General features: G+C 36.8%; 1 protein-coding gene across 5 annotated transcripts in view; it reads left to right on the top strand.

Annotated features, from left to right (window-relative positions):
- Window positions 1-3,881: 3,881 nt before the first annotated feature.
- Window positions 3,882-18,420, top strand: part of SCAF11 (SR-related CTD associated factor 11) — a 65,643-nt gene continuing 51,104 nt past the window's right edge. For 2 of the 5 annotated variants that reach the window (XM_006916870.3, XM_006916869.3), the window contains exon 1: window positions 3,883-4,101. The gene's annotated coding sequence lies outside the window, so the exon portion shown is untranslated. Of the gene's footprint in view, window positions 4,102-18,420 lie in introns of all 5 variants that reach the window. The other 3 variants (XM_006916868.3, XM_015593174.2, XM_015593175.2) reach the window with 2 other exon arrangements.

Here is an 18,420-nt window from a genome sequence, read left to right on the forward strand (position 1 = left end):
TAAAAGAGGTGCTATGGGGCATGGGAGACCAATCTAAGAGAGACTGGAGTCTTCGAGTTTGGAATAATACCTACCTATACAGGTGACTACTGAACGTTGCCAGGGTTAGTGGCACCAACCACCCCCCTCACCCAGAGTCAAAAATCTGTGTATAACTTTTGACTCCTTCTAAACTTAACCATATTAGTCTACTGCTGACCAGAAGCCTTACCTATAACATAAACAGCCAATTAAAACTTATTTTGTATGTTATATGTATTATATATTATATTCTTATAATAAAGTTAGAGAAAAGAAAATGTTATTAAGAAAATCATAAGGAAAACGATTTAGGGACTGACATAGGGCTGCTAGCTTTTCAATCTTGACAAATGATAGTATTCACTTTTACAATTCTCCCATCTCTCATCACTATGATTTCCTAAAAGAAATGCATTTGCAACACCAGAAAACTAAATTTTATAAACTACTCCATTTGTTTATTTGTATTTCCCTGTGAACAGTGAAGCCATCACAGCTTCACTGTGATGTATACATATTATATAACATATAATTATATATTATATTCTTATAATAAAGCTAGAGAAAAGAAAATGTTACTAAAAAAATCATAAGGAAAACACATTTACAGTATTGTATATATAAATGAAAAAAATCTGTGTAGAAGTGGACCTGTGCAGTTCAAATCTGTGTTGTTCAAGAGCCAACTGTACTTTGTTTAGATTTGGTCTTTTATGAAATTGTCCTTGGTCCTTTTTATAGTCTCTCCCTCATTTGACACCTCCTGCTCCCACCCAGCAACTTTGTTTTTACTCCTTTTATGGCATTTATAGTCTTCTCAAGTCTGTTTTTGTACTTCTTTTATCTATACCCACTAAACTGACTATGAGACACTATAACCACTTCCCAGCACCTCCCAGAGAGTAGATACCAAATTGATTGTTGCTGAAATAAATTTAATTCCACAGAGAGAACAACTGGATAACAATCAATATCATCCTGATTATTCTTCACAGTTGTGAAAACAGAAATAAACTATTCACTATTTTAATTTAATTCCTGTAAATTAACCTTTACTAATAGCATGCATTTTTCATTCCTTACAAAACTATTTTATTTTTGGTTACATTTTGCTTTTAAGAGTCTTAAACCATACACCCTCTGAATTCATGTACTTCTTCTATAAAAATGCCAGAGATAAAACTTCCATTGTAATAGATATGGAAACCAAGGAGCAGAAAATTTAAGTGATTTGTTTAAAACTGCAAAGGTCTTAAAAGAAAAGAACTATGTTTCCCACTTAATCCAGTGTCTTTATACTCTGATTCCCACCTTAATTTGAATTTTATTTTGTATTCAATTCATAATAGTTAAATTAATAACAGTAATTATCTTTGATAAAACTCTGTCAAAACCAATACACTGATTACCGTTCATTTTTAAAGATGCTACTATAGATTTCTGTTGCTCTGTGACAGGTTTGATATTTTAAGTGTCAGGTAAAGTGCAACATGCCAATTGGGCATTCAGTTGAATGTTGTTTATGATGCATATCATTTGTGCTTTTTTATAGTTATAATCAAATCTAAAATGTTGATGGTGATAGTTGGTATATCAATCTTTACTCCTGCATTTTATAGTTCATCTTTTATTTAAAACTCTGTATCTATTATAAATAAAAAATATTGAAACAACATAGGATAATAAATCTTCATCATGCAAATATAATTAAGAGGTTGCTGCATGTACAGAAATATACATAGTCTTCTCCCTGGGGAGGCAAGAAAGAGATGGGCTATTACAAACCACAATCCTCTTTTCTATTTGCACATAAAGGTAAAAACCACTGGCATATTAGCATTAAGAGTATTTTTCTCTTATAACATGCTCACGCAATACCTAGGAGGCCAACTGTAAAAAAGTTAAAACTTTATGATCTGCCAGTGAATAAATATACCAAAAAATTCATATTTAGTTTTGCTGAAACAGTATACTGTTATTGTCTATTTAAAATTTATAGTTTTCTATTTGACAATTGTTATCATTTGACCTTTAAATTTTGAGAACATTTTCCCTTAAACAGATTTTTACATAAAATACACACAGAACAGAAAATTGCAACAGAAGTCTCTGTCCAGAGTGACACTCTTAGAGCATATATCCATAACAAAGGTACACCCTTATTGCATTGGATAGCTCCTAACAGTGTTTTTGATCTGGTTATATCACATGATTCTTTGAACAGTTTTCAGCAATTGTCTTAATCATTCTTGAAAACATTCTTTATAGTGTACTGTTTGCTCTGAGAGTGACAGGGAAAGGCCCTTCATAAAAATTTTTCTTCCATTAGAAGAAAGCATTTTAACTTCTCTAGATCATTGCTCCTTCAAAAATCCAAAACACAGCAAAGCCTATTTAATTCCCAAACTTCATATCAAAAACTACACATTGTAAAACTCCAAAGACTTTGAAACACAAAGAGACAAGGTTGTCATTCATATATTCCTTCAGCAATAATTTAACAAGTCCTTACTGAGTGACAGGCACCGTTCCAGGAGCTGTTGTTATGAAAATTATAAGACATTTCCCCAGTGCTCACAGTGTGAAACAGACACCGAGCAGACCACACACATACACAGGATGAGGGTGCCAGACAAGCGACCTCACAGTGTGCGGAGGAGGACACGGTAACCGGCCTACGGTCTTGGAGAGTGCGGCAGAAAAGGTGGCCAGTCGGTGGGGTGTTGAGAAAAGTGGGGAGAAATGTAATCCTGGGCAGGGGTCAGCATGACTAAGAGAGAGCAGCGCGCACAGAAAGGGAGGAAGGAGACAGATTACAAGAAAAGGTGCGAGAGGCAAGGCTGGCTGTGATTGAGACCTGGGTAGGCCAAGTCGGCAGGGCGGCCAGGGCTGACTTCATCCCGCGGGAGCTGTTAGCTGGACAATGGCGTGGGCTGGGGGACTGAAAGGACCATCCCGTAGAAGGGGTGGACATCGAGGGCAGGAAGAGCAGTCAGGAACTTGAAGAAACGAACTGTCCAGAAGAAACACTAGGTTAAAGAGTCAGTGACTTTGAAAAAGTCTGTAGAGGTATTTCTGAGGTAAAACAAAAGATATGACAAAGTGACAGGGAAGGAATAGATAAGGGTACGTTCCATATAGCAGGCGCCAACAAATTATTGAATGAATAATCATATGTCACTATCTAACCTCTACTCTTGAATTTTTAAAATGCCCACCAGGAGGGAAATAAAGAGGTGGGCTTATAAATTACGGGCCACTTCAACCTCCCCGCAGGATGTACTTCTGGTGGGCAATGCTGCTGGATGAAAACTCAATCCACCGCCAAACAACATATTACACTCTTCAATATCAAATTACCATAAAGATAGGCTAGCAAATGCCGCGCTAAGCCCCTCACATACATGTCCCCAAGAGCCTCCTGCATTGTCTTCAGCAACTTATCGCAACCACCACCAAGGAAGCGCCTGCTCCAGCAGCGCTCCATGCAAGGCGCATGTGCACAGCCTGTAGCGTGGGAGGAGGGCGGGGCGATGAGAATGTTTCCCAGAAGCCCGCGCTACTCGCTGCCTTTTTTCCTCCCGCTCACAGGCCGCGAGACGTGACCCCGCCCGCCACGTTCCTCTGTCGCAAACGGTGGTTTGCTAGCGCCCCTCTGCGGTCTCGTTGAGCGCCGCAACTGTGCACGCAGGGCGAGAGCAAGAGAGTAGGGAGAGTGCGGCGGGTTCCGCCGCTGCCGCCGTCGTCACCGTAGCGTGTCAACAGTGGCGGCGCGGCAGGGCAGAGCGGAGCGGAGGAAGGGAGGGGGAGAGAGGGGAGGGGAGGGAAGAGGCCAGACAAGGCGGGGGGAGGGGGAGCAGCAGTGGCGCAAGCCGCGCGGGGCCGCGCAGCCCGGGTCCGCTCCCTTCTCTACCGCCGCCTTCCGACTCGGCCGGCAGAGCCGGCCCCCCAGCGGCCCCCGGAACACCTCAAAGCGGCTGAAGGAGTCCTTGCTGGGAACTTGGCGGCGGCGTGACGGGGACATAGGAACCTGCAGTGGGGCCGCCGCCGCCGGAGCAAGCGCCTCGACCTCGGCCTGAGGTAAACACGGGCCGACCTCAGGGGTGGATGGGCTCGCGCAGCTGTCGCGGCGAGGTGGGGGTTACAGGCCGGCGCCGAGCGGAGCAGCGGGCCCGGGGCGACGGGAGGGAGGACAAAGTTTCCGAATCTCGCGCGGCCCAGGCGGCGTCCTGCGCTTGGAGGAAAGTTGGAACTGTCTCTCGAGGCGGGGGAAGCTGCGGCGGGGAGGGTCCCCCTTCTCTGTCGCTACCCGGCGAGGGAGGCCCCGCTCCAGCCGCCGCCGCCTCGCTGTCGGCACCCTGTCCCATTTCCTCCTTGTGGCCTACGCGCCTCCCGCCGCCTCAGCCGGCCAAGCTTGTCCCCGCCCGAGTGCGAGGTCGGAGGTGGAGGTGTTGTGGAAGGAGGCTCCACGACAGACTCCCCACACATACACCCCCTCCCTGCAATGGAAACGTGTCCGGCTTGGCCTCCGGGAGCTCCCCGACTCCTCTGTCCGCTTTACTTGGGATACTTTGCTTTTGTCAATTGCGTCCAAGCCCGCTTGTGAAACCAAACTTTACTACGTCGTGACCTCCCAAAGTGCGCGAATAGGAAAGAGCCGGCGCTTGCTTCTAAGCATCAGCCTTTACCCGATGCCCTGAATTTCAAACTTCTCCCACCCCCAATTTTTAAACCCGTTTCCTGGCCTGACAACAAAAGGGCCAGGAGTTCTAAACTTTGCTAAATCAGTTGCCCCTCCTCAGATCTAGGAATTTTGAACCATTTATAGACTTTCAGATTGCTGGCCACCTACACACGTTTTGAAAATTTGTTTTTAAACTAAACACTTAATTTAGAATAGTTGATTAAAACATTCACAAATTCAAATGTTGAGTTTTAAAACACTGCCATATATTTTTGTACCGTATTACATACAATGTTTACGAGTTGAGCATTTTTCATTCCTTTTGGGTTACATTTTAACTAACATCTTTATGCTGTTACCAGTGAATTGAAATATTTAAGCAAAACTGATCAAAAAGTTTTTAATAGAATGCTTTGGCTAGCATATAATGCTGATGTTAAATTTTCCCAATTTGGGCCTTTTCACTGAATATGGGGAAAAGCATTTTAAAAATGTATTTTTCTTGTTTTAAAAGAAAAGTTAATTCATGCATATGATTGCTTGGCTCAGCAGAATATTAAAGGCAAAACATTCTTAAATAATTGGTGATTTTTGTATTTTACTAGTAATTGTATTAAAATTGCAATATGTAATCAAGTCTCTTTCCAGACCACTGCTTTCTCTTTCCTGTTTCTTTGGCAGTTAGCTTCATCATCTCACTTTTTTACTCTTGGTTAAGAGATACAGTAAAAAGTTTGTGGGACTTTTGTTTTTGTTGTTGAAGTTTTAATTTATTGGGCAGAAGAAATGAAATTTTGAAATCGTCGGAATTTTTTGTTTTATCCTATCATATCAAAGATAATCTGAATGTACTTTATATTGTGTTTATGCAGTATAATTTTTTTTTAAATTAGCAATTCTTATTGTTGCTGCACTTTTTCACTACAATATTTTTTGGTACTTAATAATCATTCAGTTTTATATTCAGATAGTGACCTTTTTTTCTGAGCATTTGAGTACATTTTGACATTTTGGTGGATAAAATTTGGGTATTTGCTTACTCTAAGTGTACTCATGCTATAAAGATATTCTTCAGTATGTCAAGGAGGGAGAAAACTGTGGAAGAAAATAAAAAATTATTCCTAAATATGCTGCCTGGAACGTGTCAGGGAGAAAATTTTAAGGGGAGTTTTTGTATGTCTTTCGGTGGTGGTAATGGGGTTCATGGGTTAAAACTGAAACTCTAGGGGTCACTCACTTCCCCATCATCCTGGGCCCTAACCAATACTTAGGCAATTTTTTTTTTTGAAAAGCTGTTCTGTTAATTAGCAGAAATAGGACGAATCCGTGTCTAACATGTTGATTCATCAATAGCATCTTTTAGTAATAAATAAGAGTATAATATTTTACTACTCATCAACTTAATACTGAACTTTTTAGGTACATCAGTGAGAGATAATTGTAAAACCTAAGTAAAGAGAGTGGAAGGCGTAAAGTAATAAAAAGTCAGCTCTAGAATAATTCATTAACTTTCTTTTAGCAAGCTCTGCCATCCTCTGCCCTTGTCCTTTAGTGATGTAAATTGAATATTTTCTTACCTTGCCCAATGAAATAAAGATGCTTAAAACCTAAATTCTTAATTATGTTCTCTATCCCAAAGAATAAATTAATAGCCTTGCACCTAATCTTGCATCTGAATGGTGATAACTGTTAATAGCACTGAGTAGAGCCCGGAGTAAAAATACTCGGTATTATTCTGTTGCTCTTTCAAGACTTATCTTTGCATCGTCCGTGTAGTTCTTCTTTTGAACTTGTGACTTTGTTAATTCCTAGTACTTATACACATAAAAGTTCGATATAAAATGTGAAAACACCACCATCCTCTCACACTTGCAAAATAGCTTCCTAAAAAGTCTCACTGTGAACTTTGTTCACCTGTAGTCTATACCGCTCAATAGCCAGAGTGCTCCTGTTCAAATATGTCAGATCAAGTCACTTCTCAAATGGCTATCTCAGTCATAGTAAAATTCATAGTCTTTACTGTGGTCTGTCAGGCTCTGAGTATTTTGAGCCTCTTCTTTTTCTCTGATTTCCTTACTTCTGTCTTCCTCCAGCCATACTTCTTTGCTACTGAGGTTTTCTCTGATTGCTCTGTATAAAACAGCAGGCCCTCCTTCCACATTTCCTAACACTTTTTAAGCAAGATATTTTCCCATAGCATTTATCACTTTCCAACACACTGTATAATTTGCTAACTTACGTTTATTGTATTGTTTTCTTCACTTTAATGCAAGTTCTCTGAGAACAGGGTTTGTCAGTTGGAGTTACTGTTTTGTCCCCAAACACATGAATAATGCTTGCCTGATACATAGTAGGTGCTTAATACATACTTAATGAATTAACATGCTTTCAACTGGAAACATTTTTAAAACATTAAAAATAGTAATTGTGGTTTGAAACTTTTGACTTTGCAAGTCTCAGTCTTTTGCGTAAACTGCTAAATTACTTATATCCATGCATTATGTTTAGTTTATGGGTCCACGGTTTTAAAGGAGAGTATGGCAGAGTGTGACCTTGAAACAGATTTATCAGAAGACAAAAAGAACTAAGAATGCTTAGCTAAGAGTAGAGTGGTATATATCTTACTGTTTAAAATGTCATTTAGAAGCCAAATCAAGCATAATTTTGATAGTTCCAGAAGGCAGAACTAGTATTGTGATGATGTGTATTGAAAAGGAGAGGCAGTAAGGGTGGATGTGGGAAAATTAATTAAGGCTTTGCAGTAGTAATACAGAAGAGATGAGAACAGCTTGAATTAGGATCACAAATGATGCGGAGATTGACAGTAGTGAATGGGATTTGCTATTAGTAGGCCTGAGATGATGGATTGAAGGTAAAGGAGAGAAAAGTTTCAAAGATGACTTCTGAGTGAAACAGCTGGATTGATGATGGTACCGAATAAGGACCATGGTTCTTTTGATTCTGATAATAGGTTTAAAGTACCTTTGGAACTTTCAGGTGAAAATTTCTGTAGGCAATTAGAGATGCGATTCTAAAATTTAGGGGAAGTATGGTATGGAAATAGAAAACTAGAGTCATATATGTAGTTGAAACCATAGATGGAATTGCCTAAGGAAGGGAATATAACTTGGGGGAAAAAAAGATGCTAGAGTGGAATCATGTGGCCTCTAACATAAAAAAAATTTTTCTGGAGGAATATCAGCTCTCAAAGAATACTGCAGTGGTCAGAGAAGTAGGAGATGAGTGTGGTATTATAGAAACCGGAGGAAGAGAGTATAGATATACCTACCTCGTTTTATTGTGCTTCACTTTATTGAGCTTCACAGTTATGTTTTTTTACAAATTGAAGGAAAGACCCTCCACCAGCAAAAAGATTACGACTCGCTTTATTGCTATGGTCGGAACTGAACCCACAATATCTCTGAGGTATGCCTGCATTTCAAGGGGAGAGTAGTCAATAGTGCCAAGTGTTAATGAGAGTTAAACAACATGGAGCTCAATCGCCTTTTGAATAAGCAGGATAATAAGCTTCTTCTTTTTTTTTTTTTCAGACTGATGCTCTTATAATTGCTTAACTAGATCTAAAAGTACTGAGATGAGAAGATTAAGAAATTATCCACCCATTTACGGTAGAGACCTCATGTTTATCAGATATTTACTGTGTGCCAACCACTCTGTTCTAGACATTTTACATACATTTTAATTTGATTTTTTCATCAGCCTTTCAGTGTTGGGTATATCAGTCCTTCTTACAGAAAGGAGTCCAAAGCTCTGGAGAGCTTAAATGACTTCCTAAGAATCTTTACCCAAGTCCTTCTGATTCTTTGGCATTTAGTTATTCATCATATCAGTTGGCCTCCCAAACTCCAAATCAGTGTTGTATAGTAGTAGTAGTAGACCTTATTGTGATGATGGAAGTGATCTGTATCTGTACTTCCTAATACAGTAGGTGACAGAGACAGGTAGCTGGCTGTTGAGCACTTGAAATATGGCCAGTGTGACCAAGGAACAGAATAGTGGTTACTGTATTGGACAGTGCAACTATAGATCAAAGGTCATTAAGAATCCCATAAATAATAAAGGAGTCCTTTCTTATACAGTAGTACCCCCTTATCTGCGATTTTGCTTTCTGTGGTTTCAGTTACCTATGGTCAACTGCGGTCAAAAAATACTAAGTGGAAAATTCCAGAAGTAAACAATTCATAAATTTTAAATCTCACGTCATCCCTCTCCATCCCACCTAGAACGTTAATCATCTCAGCATATTCACACTGTAGACGCTTCCCTCACATTAGTTACTTAGTAGCTGTCTTGATTTTCAGATAGTCGCAGTATGGCAGTGCTTGTGTTCAAGTAACCCTTATTTTACTAAAGGCCTCAAAGTGCAAGAATAGTGATGGCAATTGGGATATGCCAAAGAGAAGCCATAAAGTGCCTCATTTAAGTGAAAATGTTGAAAGTTCTTGATAGTAAGGAAAGAAAAAAAAAATTTTATACTAAGGTTGCTAAGATATATGGTAAGAATGAATCTTCTAGCCGTGAATTGTGAAGAAAAAAATTCATGCTAGTTTGTTGAGACCACATTTACATAACTTTTATTACAGTATATTGTTGTAATTGTTCAATTTTATTAATTGTTATTGTTAGTCTTCTGTGCCTAATTTTTAAATTAAACTTTATTATAGAAAAAACAAAGTATACATAGGATTCCGTACTATTCATGGTCTCAGGCATCCACTGGGGACTTGGAACATATTCCTGGAGGATAAGGAGTGACTACAAGAGGTAGAAACACATATTCTTCATTTGAGAGTACTGTTTTGCTGATATGCTCATTTTAGGTGCTGTATAAGTGAATATTATAGGTAGTCTTTTTCTTTTCTTTTTTTTTAACAGTCTTAAACTTTCAGGAAAGTTCTAAGTATAATATAAAGAACTTTTTTTCCCTGAACCATTTGAGAGTAAGTTGACAGTAAGGAAAGAAAAAAAATTTTATTCTAAGGTTGCTAAGGTATACAGTACGAATGAATCTTGTAGCCGTGAATTGTGAAGAAGAAAAAGAAATTCGTGCTAGTTTGCTGAGAGACCACATTTACATAACTTTTATTACAGTATATTGTTGTAATTGTTCAAGTTTATTATTATCCTGCTTAAGTCCCAAGTACAAAGAACTCTCCCCTACCAACCATTTGAAAGTAAGCTGCAGATGCATTTGAACAGGGACTTTATGTTACATACGCTATATCAAAATAGGGAAATTATTGCTATATTACTACCACTTAACCCTTAGGCTTCATTCAGGTATTGCCAGTTTCCACAGTAATTTCCTTTGGAAGACAGTTCAGTATTCTGTGTTGCTTTAATTGTAATGTCTTTTTACACTCCAACCTAGAACAACCCCAACCCCTCAGTCTTTTCTTGATTTTCATGACATTGACAACTTTAAAACATTACAGGTCAGCTTTGTTGTAAAATGTCTCTCAATTTGGATTTGTCTGATATTTTCCTTATGGTTGGATTCATATTGTGCATTTTTTGGCAGGAGCATCCCAGTAATAATGCTGTGTTCTCATTGCATCCTATCAGATGGCATACAATTTCTCTTTGTCCCATTACTGATGAAATGCAATTTGATCACTTGATTAAGGTGAAGTCTCCCCACCTTATTTACTATAAAGTTTTTTCCCCCTCTTAGTAATTAATAAGTGTGGGGAAGCATTTTGAGACTGTATAAATAATCCATTCCTTATCAGATTTGTTGTTTATTCTCAAATTGTCCCAGCTTTGGCCAGTGAAAGCCCTTTCAAGCTAGTTTCTTTGTTCTTTTGACATGCTTTGAGCACTTCTTTACTTCTTGAAACAAGAAAATGTTCCAGGCTCACCTGTACTTTTCCTGCCACAGCCTAGAATCAACCATTTCTCCAGGGAATAATTTTGTTTTGTTTTGTTTTTGTTTTTGTAGAGTAGGTATTTAGAAGCCAGGATTTGGGAGCTGTATTTATATATGTATGTAGAAAACCATGAATTGATACCAGTGTCAATCTACAGTGTTTAAAGTTTTCTCCCTTTCCAAATTTATAACTCTCTTCTCTTACAAGGAGAAACCTGGCTCCCATTCTCATTAGTGTGTTTACTTATATGATCAATCCTCTGTGTGTAGCTGTTTTCCATTGCCACTGCTGCTGCCTCTCCCGTGTTGCATAACATTTTCACTCTGCTCGTGCCAGAATGCATGCCTCACTTCAGACTTCTCATACCTCATGCTGAGGATCTCACAATTTTGTTTGAGTTCCAGTACCTCACTCTGGGCTCCCTCGCCATCCTTACGATAGACATAATTGCTCATTGACTTGGGCTCTAACACTTCCAGGTAGAATAGCAGCATATGCAGACATGTTCTTTTCAAGATTATATGAACTTATTTTTATTAAAGGTTATTATATCAAAGATTTCAGTGAAAATTGGTGATCAAATGTTCTCAACTTTTTTTTTTTTTAAACCCTCTTAAGACGCAAATCTCTATTAGTGATAAGACTAATCTTCCTTATTCTCCTTTTTATCCTTGGAGTTCTCAGATATACTTTTAGGGGAGTCTTTTTAACATAATTTCGATAATAAGATAAAAATCAGTTCACTTTTTATATATAGGCTTTGGAGTCAGTCAGACCTGACTTTGAATTCTGTTTGTCCTATATACTACTAATTATCACTTTTTATATGTGACTTAATCAGTGTCCCAATTTCCTCACCAATTTTAACATTTACTTAAGTCTGATGGTAAAAGCAGCTAATTCTATATTTCATATCCTAAAGTTAGCTCTGTTTAGAACTGGTTTTCAAACCTTTTTAATACAGTGTTCTGGTGTTCAGCATTGGTGGTGCTTTAGTTTTTAAAATGTATTGTGATATGATATATTGAGGATTAGATGTGCAAAAGCATGCCAGAGTATTTAGTCATTGCCTGATATAAAGTAGGCACTCTCCTTACCCATAATCCTGTGGTCTGGGTTTGTTGATATCTGTCTATTAGATCTGGGGATGAATTATGGCCTTTGCTCATGGGGAGCTTAGTCCTAATCAGGTTTTCTTTATTGCTTCCCAGTGTTGTGTTTTTTTCCTGACTAATTTTCCATACTTTCTTCTCCCACTTCCTGCTGCTGCATTATCTTTAAAACTCCCAATTTAAGCATCTCAGAAACCACTCAAAATAGATAAATGGGAGAGAAGTAGACTTTTCCTTAGTGATTCTCTGCTTTTTACAAAACACAATTTTAAGTCCTACCTTGGACTTAAACTTTAAGTCTTTGCCTTTATCTCCTATTGCTTTCTTAAGTGAATTTATTTTGACTAAATTAATCCTTAAAAATGCCTGTACCTCATTTTTGGCACTTAGCATATGCTATCTTGTTGTTTCTCCAACTCTACTTTTTGCTCCAGAAAGGGGTGTACTATCTTAATACATCTTGTATTCCAATGCCAGGCTCAATACCCTAATCACAGTAGTAGTTGAGAAGCTTAAAGTAAACAGAAACGAATATAAACATTAAAGAGAGCAGCCACAGCAACTAACTGCTTTGAAAATTCCTTGGGATCAGTGAAACAGCTTACAAATGATACATGATCCGGTTAATGTAAATATAATTGTAACACCATTTTGTATGCCCAGGTGGCCTGTCAAGAAAATTGTTTCTTTAATTGTTCTAATGGAGAGTACAGTGTTAATAACTTAAAAGTTGTAAGCTATCAATTCACTTGAAAACCTTATAGAAAAGACTTCATACAGGAAAGTTTTTATGCGTTAGGCCATATTTCTTTAGTAACTATTGTACATGTTCAGTTACTTAGACATCAACTTATGAGTCATATGAGGGAGATGAATGAAGCAACATAGTTTTATTGTTTCAAAACTGCAACAGTGCTAGGTAAAACTAAAACTGAACATGAATAAATCTAGTCAAGCCCTTAAGAGAAGTTTAAAATATATTTCATATTAGTCTAGCCATTTCAACTTTTTTTGATTACTATTTACATGGCATAACTTTTCCACACTTTCATTTTAACCTGTCTGTGTCTTTATATTTAAAGTGCATTTCTTGTAGACAGCGTGTAATTAGGTCTTTAAGAGTCTTGCCTTTCACTAAGTTTGGGAGATTTGGGGACCTTATTCTTAAAACATTTTTTTTTTCTTTACCAACCTCTTTCTCCTCTTTTTCTGGAATTCAAATGACATGAATAGAACTTTGGACGTTGTCCACAGGACCCTGAGACTCTTCATTTTCTTGCAATCATTTATTTCTCTGTTCTTCAAATGAGATCATTTCTACTGATGTATCTTCACATTCACTGACGCTTTCCTTTGCATTTCCATTCTGTTATTTAGACCTTATTTCAGACACTGTACTTTTCATTTGTTTCTTTTTTTAATAGTTACTGTTTCTCTGTTGAGAACCTGTGTCTTTCATTGTTGAAGTGTTAATTTTTCCTCCGTGGGTGTGTGTGTGGGTGTGTGTGTGTGTGTGTGTGTACACACTTTAGAACCATGCTTGACAAATAAAATGTGCTGAGTAAATATTACCCGTGGTTGTTATACATAAATCATTCATTCAGAACTGTTTATTGGGCACTCATTTGAAGGCACGATGCTGGATCCTGGTCATATAGTGACTAAGACGGATAACAACTTAAAATTTTGCAGTCATTTCAATCATTGAGAGTGTTACCACTTATCATTTTTTAATACTTTTAATATCTAGCGACTTGGGTTAATATTTTCTGTTTTCTGGCGTAGAGTTACTACTTACCACTGGCTTTATGACCTTGGACAAGTTACTTATTTTCATTGTATGTAAAATGGTGATAATCTCCTTCACAAAATATACTGTAAGAGTTAAATTAGAGAACTTATTACATGTCAGAAAGTAGTAGCTAAAAATAGTATGAAAAGTGTAACCAAAAGTTCAGCCGTTGGGGTGTTCAAAGCATTTATAATAGGATTACATTTTGGAGAGATCCTCAGTATCTGCCCATGCCTGATGCTAATGTAGATGAGTGGTTTTCTTGTTGTCAAATAAGTTTTTATAGTGTGTCATAACATATTTCCAGGTTAAAATATGTAATATTGTTTCATAAAATTGTGAAATGCCCCTTTAAAATTGTAAAATATTCATTGGAGAACAGATTAATTATCTACTTATGTAACAGAATTGTATTTATCTCTGAGATAACTACCTAGGATGAGTTTAAGAAATTCAGATAATAGGCATAGCTAAAGTAAACAGTGGAAGCCTGTTTACTGTATAAAACAATTGCTTTTTTTACCCCCCAGTATTAATTTTGCTATAGCAAGTTGTACTGATTTAGAAGGGATTAGTACAAAGAAAGTGACATTTCTTGAGGTACTGGTCAGAATGACATTTGGTGTCTGTGCAAAAAATAATTTCTGGAGTCGAAACTCTGTAATGTAATATTTTTAAAATCTTGTTTAAACAGAACAGAGCAATATTTCAGAAGCAATGTTTTGAACAATTGTTCTTTTTTCCCTATTGTCATACATGAAATCTATTTCCATTTCTCTGTAACAAGCATTTATGTGTGGTCATTTATTGTAACTAATTCCTCTCCTTTAATTCTTAGATTTGTTTATTTGCATGTGTTTCCTGTACCCTACACAGTTTCCCCTGCTCTTTTTTGGGGAGGTGGGTAGACAGGGGTTGTCATTTCAGTTCATGAGTCTTGCCAAGGTAGACCAGGGTTAAATTAAAGATATAGTTGACAGTTTTTCTGTTTTGAATTAAATGAAAAGGATAAGAATACAGCAGTTCCTTCTCTGCTTCCATACTTCCATCCAGGATGCCTTTCTTCTCTTGGTTATTCAGCTTCCCAGATATGAGGGTACAGTGCTGTTGATCTCAAAGCCTCCTGTAGTCCTCTCAGGGAGTTTGGTTGTGAGATGAGTCTCTAATACCTTACTGTTCTTTTGGTTTTTGTTTTTAATAGGCATAAGGCTTAATCTTCTAAATGTAAACTCTCTACTTTTCTGCACTTGTAACTTCCCTTCAAGTGACCTGTAATAGGCATTGAAGAATTGCTAATAGAAAGAAAGAAAACACGTAAGAGCTTTAGGTTTGCCTCTTTACCATTTAAATTAGTCACGTCATCTTGCCTTAATAAATGGAGGTGAGAAAATGGAGGTGAGAAAATGGAGATGAGAATCCCAACGGCAAATGAAAATGACATAAGTGTGGTTATTACAGAAGAATTGCAGAAATATATATTGAGATTATTGGAGGACGTGTAACATGTACCGTTCTTTAATTGTTGCTCTTTTGGAAGATAGTGGAAGCTTTATCAAACCCTTTATGGTAATGTTCAGGAGCATAAAATGCACTCATTTTTATTTTTGAAAATAAAGAATTGCATTGTAGGTATGTTCTCATAGAGTGGACATTTTTCTTTTTGAAAATAAAATATTGCATTGTAGGTATGTTCTCAGAGAGTGGACAACTGTCACGTGAAAGTGTAACCCAACTCAGAGCCAACTGTAATGCCTGGCTTCTCCCAAACAATAAAAAACTGGCCAGCTCCATACCATCCCTAGAGTCTTGGAACTGACCTCTTTCTACAACTCTGGTTTAGTATTTAGCAGAGTTGTGAAATTGTGCCTGTTGCTTTTAATTTCTCTATCTTCACAGGCTGTAGATATATGTTGTCTGTCAAACCTTTCAATGCTATAGAAATACAGGAACCAGAGATAGAAAAGTCAAATAAGTCCTCTCAGTGTCATTTGTGGCGATATAATTTGGGTGGCCTCTATGTTTTGGTGATGGCAAAGAACCATTAGAAAGACTGAGACTTTGAAGTCAGTCAAAAAGTACCTTTGTTGAAAATGTTAACAATTTATATTCTAGTCCATAATTGCTCTCTCACATTAGTCTTTACTTTTAAAAACATTTAAAGAGTCCATTAACGTGCAGTAAAATTGACCTTTTTGGGGTGTGTAGTTCTGTGAATTTTAATACATGTATAGGTTTATATTACTATCACCAGTTTCAGGATTTAGAATAGTTCCATAACTCCCGAAAAACTCCCTCATGCTGTCTGTGCAGTCAAACCTTCCCCTAACTCAGGCAGCCCCTTAATTGTTTATCACTGCAATTTTGACCTTTTGAGAATGTCATATGAATGCAGTTGTATAGTGTGGAACTTTTGAGCCTGGCTTCTTTCACTCAGTATACTGCCTTTAAACTTCATCCAAGTCTTTGAGTGAAGCACTAGTCCATTCCTTTTTATGGCTGAATGGTATTCCACTGTATGGATGAATGTACCATAGGATTTTTTTAAAAATTGTTATAGTTGATATTTAATATTATATTAGTTTCAGATGTACAACATAGTGATTAGACATTTGTATACCTTATGTTGAGATTACCACACTAAGGCTAGTAACTATTTGTCACCATATATAGTTATTATGATATTATTGACTGTCATCTCATATGTTGTACATTGCATTCCTGTGACTTAATCCTGTAACTGGCAGTTTTTATTAGCATAGTTTGTTTATTTTTATGAAATCCAATGTATCAACTTATTCTTGTATTGTCTTCATCTGGTTTGGGTATCAGGGTAATTAATGCTGGACTCGTAAGTGAGAAAGTATTTAATCACCCATTTTCTGGAAGAGATTGTGTTGAACTGGTGTTATTTCTTCTTTAAATGTTTAGTAAAATTCACCAGGGAAATTATCTGAGCCTGGAGATTTCATTTTTGGAAGACTTTTAACTACAAATTCAATTTCTCTAAATAGTACTAGGACTATTCAGTGCTATTCTACTTAATCAGTCTTCCTAGAGGTTTACATTTTATTGATCTATTCAAAGAAAGAGCTTTTGGTATCATTGATTTTTCTCTATTTTTCTGTTTTCAATTTCATTGATTTTTACTCTCTTTATTCTCCACCTTCTGCCTGCTTTGAATATATTTTGCTTTTTCTAGTTTTTTAAAGCAGAAGTTTAGATCATTAATTTGAGATCTTTAATGCTATAATGCTTTCACTGCATCTCACATATTTTAGCTATTTGATACATTTGGGTTCAGGTTTACCATTTTATTTTCTGGGTTTTTTTTTTTTCTGTTTTTGTTCTTTATCTGTAACCTTTCTTTGAGTTATTTGAACATTTTTTAGTATTCCATTTAGTATTCCAGTAATACATTAGTATTTTATTTTAATTTATTGTGTTTTTGCCTACATTTAATTTTTAGTGATTGCTGTAGGGATTATAGTATACTACTTATGTTCTCACAGTCTTTTTAGAATTAGTATTTACCACTTAAAGTGAAATATGGAAACGTTACCATCATGTAGGTCCCTTTCCCCTTCCCCTTTATGTTGTAATTGTCTTCTGTTACATCTACATATATTGGAAGCCTTTTTAGAAAGTGTTATAATATTGTTTTTAATTGCCAAACATATTTCGAAGAATTCAGGAGAACAGTTAATTATATTTACTCAGATACCACTTTTGCTGCTCTTCCCTCATGTCTTGTGTTTCATTTCCTTTGACTGGAGAGCTGGCAACTAATCTTACAGTTTTCCTTCAACTGAGAATCTTTTATTTCACATTTATTACTTAAGGATAATTTCACTAAATTGTGGATTCTGAGTGTACAGTTCTTTTCCATTTTAGCATTTAAGAATGTTATTCTACTTCTTTCTGATGAGAAATCAAGTTATTCAAATCATTAACCCACTTTCCCTTCATAAGTAATGCGTTAGTTATTCAATCTGCTTGCAAGGTTTTTACTTTGTAATTTTCAGCAATTTGATTGTGATGTGTCCAGCATGGATTTCATTGGAATTACCCTGTTTGGGGTTTGTGAGCTTCTTCACTCTGGAGGTTTATGGCTTTCACCAAATTTGAGATATTTCTAGCTACTATTGTTGTTGTTTACATCTCCTCTCCCTCCTCTCATTGCACTCATTTTCTTCTCCTTGTGCTCTTGACATGAACGTTAGGGATTTTGTATTGTCTAACATAGCCCTGACACACTAATAAATTTTTTTCAATATTTTTTCTCTCTGCTGGTAAGATTGGGTCATTTCTATTAATCTGTTTTCAAGTTCACTTCTGCTATTGAGTGTGTTCAGTGTATTTTCTATTTCAGGCATTGCATTTTTCAGTTCTAAAATTTCCATTTGCTGGTTCTTTATATCATTTATTTCTTGTGATTTTCTAGCTTTTCATTTGTTTCAGCAATATTTACTCTTACTTGTTGGAGCACTTTTCTACCTGCTTTAAAATCTTTGTCAGATAATTCACCCAGTGCTCTACTATTTGTGTCATCTTGGTGTTGGTTTCTATTGATTGTATTTTTTCACTTGAGTTTGAGATTTTCCTGTTCTCTCTATGCCAAGTAATTTTTAGATTTTGTTTTAGATATTTGGAACATTGCATTATAGAACTTAGTGTCTTTTTAAAATTCTATGGAGAATATTGATATTTTTGTTTTGGCAGGCAGTTGGGTTTAGGCCACAAGTTCCAACCATCTGTAGGTTGTAGTTTTAATCTCAGTTCTGTTTTCAAAACTTTTGCAGTACTATTTGGATTTTTTTCATCTGATCACTACCCAGTAGCTAATCTGTGACCTACATGGAGGGTTATCCCATATTTTAGTTTTCAGAGTCTATGGTATGCTATTTATGGTTAAATCTATAT

Source organism: Pteropus alecto, unplaced genomic scaffold (genome assembly GCF_000325575.1).
Source record: "Pteropus alecto unplaced genomic scaffold, ASM32557v1 scaffold196, whole genome shotgun sequence".
NCBI classification, from domain to species: domain Eukaryota; kingdom Metazoa; phylum Chordata; class Mammalia; order Chiroptera; family Pteropodidae; genus Pteropus; species Pteropus alecto.